Below are 8,317 nucleotides of genomic sequence, written 5' to 3'. Positions count from 1 at the left end.
CTTTCCTCTTTGTCTGAAATCTCTATTATGCACATGTTAAAACTCTTCGATGTTGCTACTAACTATATGACACTGTTCATGTTTTTAAATCTTTTCTCTTTTTGTCCTGTTTTGATTATTTCTATTGATCTATTTTGTAATTATTAATTTTATCTGCAGTGTACAATTCTTTTACAGCTCATTAAAGGAATTTTTAATTTTAGATACTGTCATTTTTAGTTCTAGCAAATATGTTATATTTAGAGTTTGCACGTCTCTCTGAAATCCCCATCTTTTTATCCAATATATTTTTCATTTATTCTAGATATTTATATAGATTTTAAAGTCCTTGCCTAATAATTTCATAATGCTCTTCAACTGTCATTATATTTCTATTAATATTTTTATTAATTATGAGGTAACTTTCCCTGTTTTTTGCATAACTTCTAATTTTTTATTGCATTTTTAACACTGGGTAAAATATACAGTGGAACTTTTAAAAATTTTTTAATTTTATTTTATTTACTTTGTCCAGATAACTAAGTCCTTTTCCTCTGTCTGGAAGTTAGAGTAGAGGTCTAATCATTCAGATTCCTCCAAAGGCCCAGTCGAGCTGGAGCTTGGAGTCATTTTTAATTAGATTGGATTTAACTCTGATTAGTCTAACCCCCAACATCTGGCATCACTGCCACCTAGGACCTGATGTATTTGATCTTGTCAGTATTTGAAATGAAGCGGTCTGAATAACAATTCATATAGTTTCATTTCCCTTTGGATTCTAGTCTGTAGACACAAACATCTAAGTATTGCAAGAATGGCAAAGACTGTGCAAATTCCCTCTGATTTTCATTTCTTCCTCTCTTGCCTCTTTTCTGGGTGGATTATTGATATGGGTGTGGGGTGAGAGGAATTTATAGAAGTGAGCTATTTATTTTTATGTTTGAAGTTTTTCCTGATTCTAATCCATATACATCCCACATGTCATTTAAAAACTCAGTTTGTTTCTCCTTGTCATGGATTGAATTATGTGTGTATCAATTTGGTTGGGCCATGATTCCCAGTATTGTGTCATTTTCCTACATGTTGTAAATCCTGCCTCTATGATGTTAATGAGGAAGGATGGGCAGCAATTGTGTTAGTGAGGCAGGATTCAACCTGTGAGATTGGATTGTGTCTTGAGGCAATCTCTTGAGATATAAAAGAGCAAAGAGAGCAGAGATATATGGGGACCTCATACCACCAACTAAGCAGTGCCAGGAGCAGAGCACATCCTTTGGACCTGGGGTCCCTGCACAGAGAAGCTTCTAGTCTGTGGGAGGATTGATAAAAAGGCCAACAGAGAGAGAAAACCTTCCCCTGGAGCTGATGCCCTGAATTTGGACTTTTAGCCTACTTTACTGTGAAGAAATAAATTTCCCTTAGTTAAAGCCATCCACTTGTGGCATTTCTGTTATAGCAGCACTAGATAACTAAGACACTCTTCATCCCTACAAAGTATCTCAATCTATGGCAAAATCACTCCCCCACCTGATACCAGATTAGCCAATTGCCCATAGTTATGGAAGCGGCAAAATGTGTTGTCTCTCTCTGGAGTTCAATATAATAAGGTTTTTTTGTTTCATCTGCTTTTTAATAGACTTATAGAAAAATGTAGTTTTTATTTTGTTCAGTTTTATTTTGTCGATAATAACTTAGCAACATTCTTCTAAAGGCTAAAGAGAATCAGTGGTCTTTTCCTGTGGTTGCTTTTTGAGGATAAGCATCTTATAAGACTTTTCCTCTTTTTCCTTTCTGAATTGCCTATTGATTTTTATTGTCCATACTTCCTTTTAGAATATATCTATGTCATATCCATTTACTGAAGTTCTTTATGTACTAGAGGAATAGCCTGTTACCATTTATATCAATTTTTTTGTTATAGCTTTGTTTTGTTTCATTTTTACTCACGGATATTCCTATCTATAGTTCCGGGCTAAGAAGAAACACTCAATTTAATATCCATGAAAATCTTATACTCGTACAGAGAATAATCTGCACGTTCTTATGTGGTGGGGGAATTTTTGGCACCCCTTTTTCTTTTGCCGATGTATACGTTTTTACTATTTCAAATATAACTTTATTTTTCCTTTGATTTTCTAGTCTTTATGCTTGGCTTTTCTTGTGTCACAGATTTCAAAACTTTGCATCTAGTTTTCCAGATTGTGACTATTAGATACATGCCTGCAAAACTTAATTTAGAAAATAATTTAATTGGGGAGAGGAACAAAAACTTGAAAGGCGCTCTGGATCATTCTCCTGATTCCAGACCATGGCTAATTGGTGTGTCCCTTGAGCCAAGCTGACAAAGCAGCTCATTTTCCTTGTCTCCAGTTGTGACAGGGACAGGTCATTTGGCAGGTTATTTACACAAAGTTGTTCTGGGAATCATTTCTGGATTCCCAGCTTGGTGAATGACCTGTTCTTCAAAAGATTTTATAAGTACCTAATTTCTGCCATTGAATCCCTGGTAGCACAGTGGTTTAAGGATTTGACTTCTAATCAGAAGGTCAGCAGCTTGGATCCAGCAGCCACTCCCTGGAAGCCCTATGGGGCAGTTCTACTCCATCCCGTAGGGTTGCTATGAGTCAGAATACATGGCAATGGATTTGGTTTTTGGTTTTAATTTCCCCGTTAAACCCCATTGTGCTTAAAATAACTAGACAGATTTCTGTAATCTGCTTTGTTATCATAATGATAACCAGAGAGAAATCAGTTTGGAGAAAGCTTTAACATCCAGGAAAGATTTGTGAAATTCTATTAATAACAATCAGGAAGCTTTGAAAAAAAAAAAATCAGATGAAATAATTTCAGATTTTTCCATGAGACTTGTTAGCTTCCTTTCTTATCCCTTTACCAAATTTTGAATAGAAAAAAAAAAAAAGTTTCTTTCAAAACACACCTGCTATCAGGACATCTGGCTCTTAATAATATTTTACAGCTTATTGATCTCTGCGCAGAATCTGGAAGTTGTTGCCCTAAGCCACAAAGAAAACAATTGTAGCTAAGTCGCTCTCTTACTTTAAATCTTAAAGTGGATTCTTATTGCAGCTAGAATATAATCAGACACCTTATGTAACCTGACACTTCCAGGTCTTCTCCGCGTGGCTAGGAAGAGACACAGAGCAAATGGAGTGAAAGAAGAAGCTTTATTTAGTTGGTCAAGTCGGGGAGCACACTGGGACTGGGGTCACCATGTTTTCTCCCTTAACTATGTTCAAGAAATTTATATGGGCACAGTAAATTAGGTCTGGAGTCCTCAGGAACACCCCAAGATGGGGCCAGCTTGTTGATTGGTTAGACCCAAAAAGGCATTCCAGAAGCGGTCTGGCCTTCTGCACCTGTTCAGTCTGCAAGGGGGAACAAAAAGATAGTGTTTTGCCCACGTCCATGGTGTAGGCAGGGGTGTGCTTTCCCGGCCTCTGACATCAGTAGGTCCTCTGAGGGACAGGATTGTCAGTACTGTGTGTGTCAGGTGTGCCTCAACTGGTTCAAGAGCAGTTTGGCTGGACTGAAGACCCCAGAATCTTGTATTCTTTAACTGTGTTGGAACACAAAGTATACATAAATAAGGAGACATTATAAAGGCAGAGGTTAGTTCTTATATTACCTAATAAGGGGATAACCTAAATGCTGGGAGTTAGTTATCTATATTACAGAAGGTGGCAGGAACGGCCTCTTGTTTATTCACTATGGCCAGGGTATTTCTGGTCTCACTTATCTCAGCCTAAAAGACCTTACGTGATTTGACCTTTACGGTCACATAAAATTTAACCCTTAAATTTCTTATGTGTACTCAATATCTTCAATCAGTGTTATGGATTGAATTGTGTCCCCAAAAAATATATGTATCAATTTGCTGGGCCATGATTGTGTGATTGTCCACCATTTTGTCATCTGATGTGATTTTCCTATGTGTTGTTAATTCTATCACTATGATATTAATTAAATGGATTAGCAGCCATTTTATTAATGAGATCTTCAAGGTCAGAGTGTATCTTAAGTCAATCTCTTTTGAGATTTAAAAGAATGAAGTGATCACAGAGACAGGGGGACCTTATACTACCAAGGAAGCAGTGCTGGGAGCAGAGCGTGTCCTTTGGACCTGAGGTTCCTGTATGGAGAAACTCCCAGACCAAAGGAACATTGGTGACAAGGACCTTCCTCTAAAACCAACAGAGCAAGCCTTCCCCTAGAGCTGGCGCCCTGAATTCAGACTTCTAGACTGCTAGACTGTGAGATATAAACTTCTCTTTGTTATCCACTTGTGGTATTTCTGCTATAGCAGCGCTAGATGACTAAGACAATCAGTATGATTTTATTTATATTCTTTAAATATGCCAAGTTTTTTCTCTCAGTATTCATAATTTTCTCTCTAGTGCCTACAATAAATCAAAAACCAAACTCATTGGCACTGAGTCAGTTCCTTCCAGCTGTAAATCATTCATTCATTTAGCAAATACAAGTTTTTATTGAATGTGTCCCATTTGTCAGGTGCCTACAATAGTTTTTTTTTTTTTTTACAATAATACCTGAAAAATGAGCATTAAAAAAAACTAGGATTTGCTAGTTGAATGAATGATTTCCAGATAGAATTTCCCATTCTTGAGTTTCATTATAAAATCAGTTTAAAGGACTACATATCTAGTCAATAACCTCCTCATGGAAGATTTCACTTCCTGGTTTCGAAGGGTATAAATCACAGGATTCATAGAAGGAAAGATCACTGTGTGAAAGAAGGAAACCACCTTGTCAGCTGGTAAGGCCCTGAAAGGGCGAGTGTAGATGAAGATGGCAGGTCCAAACATGAGAAATATAATAATTACGTGAGTTGTGCATGTGGACAGAGCCTTGCTCTTTCCTTCAGAAGAAGACCTATGCACATGGAAGAGGATGACTGCATAGGAGACCAGAAGGCCTAGGAAACACAGGAGTGTGAGTAAGCCACTATTGACGACCATAAGGAGCTCTTCCACAAAGGTGTCGGTGCAGGCTAGCTTGATGACCTGCGGGACATCACAGAAAAAGTTATCCAACTGATTTGGGCCACAGAAGGGCAAACGGAGGATGAGCGCTACCTGAATAATGGAGTGGACAAAGCCCCCAAACCACAAGGCCATCAGTAATGCATAGCAGGTTCTGGGGCTCATGACAGTTGAGTAGTGTAAAGGTCGACATATGGCGATGTAGCGGTCAAATGCCATCACTACAAGAAGTAACTCCTCCCTCCTCCAAGTGCACACAAAAAGAAGAGCTGAGTGATACAGCTTCTGTAGGAGATCACCTTCTTCTCAGAGAGGAAGTCTGCCAGCATCCTAGGAGCCACAATGAAGGAGTAGGATACATCTAGGAAGGCTAGGTTTCCCAGGAAGAAGTAGAGTGGGGCTGAAAGACCAGGATCTGATCGAATGGTGAGGATGATGAGGAAATTTCCAGGGAGGATGATAAGGTAGAAAATTAAGATCAGAACAAAGACCAGGAGCTGAATATCTTGAGACTGGGTAAGACCAAGAAGGATGAATTCTGTCACTACTGTGCTGTTTCTTATCTCCATGTCCTTTGCCTACAGAGCATCAAGAAGCAGAGAGTTTATTTCCATCTGTTTCATCTACACCATGGTTCTTATCAAGCTAAAATCAGAATATGTCATATAGTCTCCCACAGGCTAAGAAATCTCTCCTATACTCATTCTTCTACGTTTCATTAGTGCCAAAACCCTGGTCCCCAAGCCACACTCTTCTTCCACTTCAGCCCTGTGCTTGTATCTACTATTCTTCTATAGTACTCTGGAATACCCTGGCCTGAATTTGTTCCTGAACTGCTTGAGGCATATTAAAATTTTCCTAGTTGAGAAAAGTTAACCCCAGTTACTGATGTCTTCTAGTTTTTACTGGAAATTGGGAAGGAAATTGATAGCAGAGAGGAATGGCAAAGCATTTTAAGGAGACAAAAATATTCCTTATCTTGATTGGTTGGGAATGTTTATTTGTGAAAACTTATTGAAATATACAACAGTGGTGCATTTACCATATGTAAATTGTATCTTAGGAATTTTGACCTAAAAGAAAAATAAAAGAAGTTGGGCTTACTCTAAATATTTCCTTTTATCTCTGTAGTACAACAATCCATCTAGCTGGTTTAAATAAATAGAATACTCATCACTCTGATCTCAAATCAGGATCTGAGGCATATCTGCATAGTACTTCCAACTTGGGAATGCACACCCGGGGGGATGCACATGGTAATTTATGGATGTGAAAACAATAGTGGAATTTCTATTCATATATTACCTTGTCAGATACTTTTAAGTTCTATTTTTTCAAAGTTTTATATTTTATGTATAATCATAGTTTAATTAATTATATAAAATATATTTATATATAGATATTGCTGGTGTGCACAAAAATGTTTTATTGTTGAGATGAAAAATTTTGGGAGCTTGAATATTTTTAACTAAGCTTGAGCAAAATATAGCAAGATTTTATATGCTTTCAGTTAGAATGCACACTTTGTGTCATGGAATATGGGGTGCAGAGGAGGGAAGGAGAAGGGGGTCCACTGATTTTAACTGAAAGAGGAGACAGAATGAAAGACAAGAGAGAGGAAGAAGAAGGAAGAGAGAAACAATAAAATCCAAAACTATTTACGATGTTATTTTAAGGCACATGTATTCAAAACATCAAAATATCTGCTTTTTGTATATCTAAGCCAAAGATGATTCATTAATATATAGTCAGAGTGGGAATTATGAAAGAGATACTTAATCACATAAGAACATATATGTCATAAACACACTCAAAAAGAACACACACTGAGTCCTAATCAAAATGGAAGTATAAATGCTTACTTACATTGCCATTCAAATTAGCTTTTCTGTTCCTTTTTTTCTTTTGCATTTTGACATTCATACACTTCTACATTTGTAACTTCTGTGCATAAAACCTGCTGTTAGAAACGTAAGTCGGAAATCTAAGTTGTGTGCATCTTCACACTATTTTACAGTTGGCTTTTTGCACTCAGATCCCTGGTGGCACAAGGGTTAACCACTCGGCTGCTAACTGAAAGTTCTGTAGTTGGAATCCATCAGCCATTCAGAGAGAGAAAGATGTGGCAGTCTGCTTGCCTAAACTTTATAGCCTTGGGTACGCAATGGGGTAGTTCTACTCAGCCCTACAGGGTCGCTATGAGTGGGAACTGACTTGAAGGCAGTGGGTTTGGTTTTGGGTTTGATGTCACACCCAGAAACTGAAGATGTCAGGACATAGACAGAACTTTTAAGTACCTCTGGGGTTAAAGGTGTAGGCTTTTTCACTCTGCCATGTGTTTTATTTCCTATCTTCACTTCTATTCTCCTACTGACTCCTTGTTACTGTTGTTAATTGTCATTGAGTTGGCTCTGACTCATGGCCACCTTATCTATAACAGCACAAAACATTGCCTGGTCCTGTGCCATCTTCCTGATCACTGGTATGTTTGAACCTGTTGACTCCTTAACAAATGGGATTCATTGCCATCTACCATCTTTGATTCACTGTGTCCATTTATCCCATTTTGGTCTGTGCGCCTTGTAGTAACTGTGATTCTCACATCATGCTTACAACATATCCAGAGACAGAAGATATATGCTCAATAGAAGACATTACGAAAAATGAAGTCTCTGAAAAAATAAAACACAGAAATTTCTGCAGTGGCTAGATTTCTGTTCTAACTATATGAAGAAAAGCCCTGCTATCAATGGAAGCTGAAACAGAATCTGAATGCTTGTCACTACCTCCACACTGTTCTTCCATTTCGGCTGCTACAAAGATTCATCTGGCTGGTGAGGCTGGAGCAGACGCAGGACAGAGAAGAGTGATGGAGATGAATGCAGACACACCGCCACCTGGAGGCTGGACTGTGCACTGTGCCTGCTCGGAGTCCAGGCTGCTGTTACAGAGCTCAAGCATGAAGGCTGGGTCACCATCTACCGGGGCTAATTCCCCAACTTCTCTTCATTATAATTTCTCATGCCTCCTTTTTAAAATTTTTCTTTTATTATCTTTCTCACCCTTCTCGTTCCATCTTTGTATGCTTTATTTTCTTAAGTTATATTTACGCATTTGAATTAGTTTCTTTTGCTGTATTTTATCTTCTCTTTTTTTCTCTCTGATTTTTTTCTCAAATTATTCCCCTTGCTTTCCCCCATTTTCTCAGTCTTACTGATGTTATCTTTCTTCCTTTGATTTCTCCATATTCTTTCAGTTTGCAATCTTTTTTCCCTCTTCTTTTCTTTTCTATTTATTTCTTTTATTAAATCCCATAT

At 37.9% G+C, this 8,317-nt stretch overlaps 1 pseudogene; it reads right to left on the bottom strand.

Annotated features, from left to right (window-relative positions):
* Nucleotides 1-386: 386 nt before the first annotated feature.
* Nucleotides 387-5,569, bottom strand: LOC126083599 (olfactory receptor 4N5-like; annotated as a pseudogene).
* Nucleotides 5,570-8,317: the final 2,748 nt, after the last annotated feature.

This window comes from Elephas maximus, chromosome 10, assembly GCF_024166365.1.
Source record: "Elephas maximus indicus isolate mEleMax1 chromosome 10, mEleMax1 primary haplotype, whole genome shotgun sequence".
NCBI classification, from domain to species: Eukaryota; Metazoa; Chordata; class Mammalia; order Proboscidea; family Elephantidae; genus Elephas; species Elephas maximus.
Note: the sequence above shows the minus strand (reverse complement) of the source record. Positions and strands in the feature narration are given on the sequence as shown.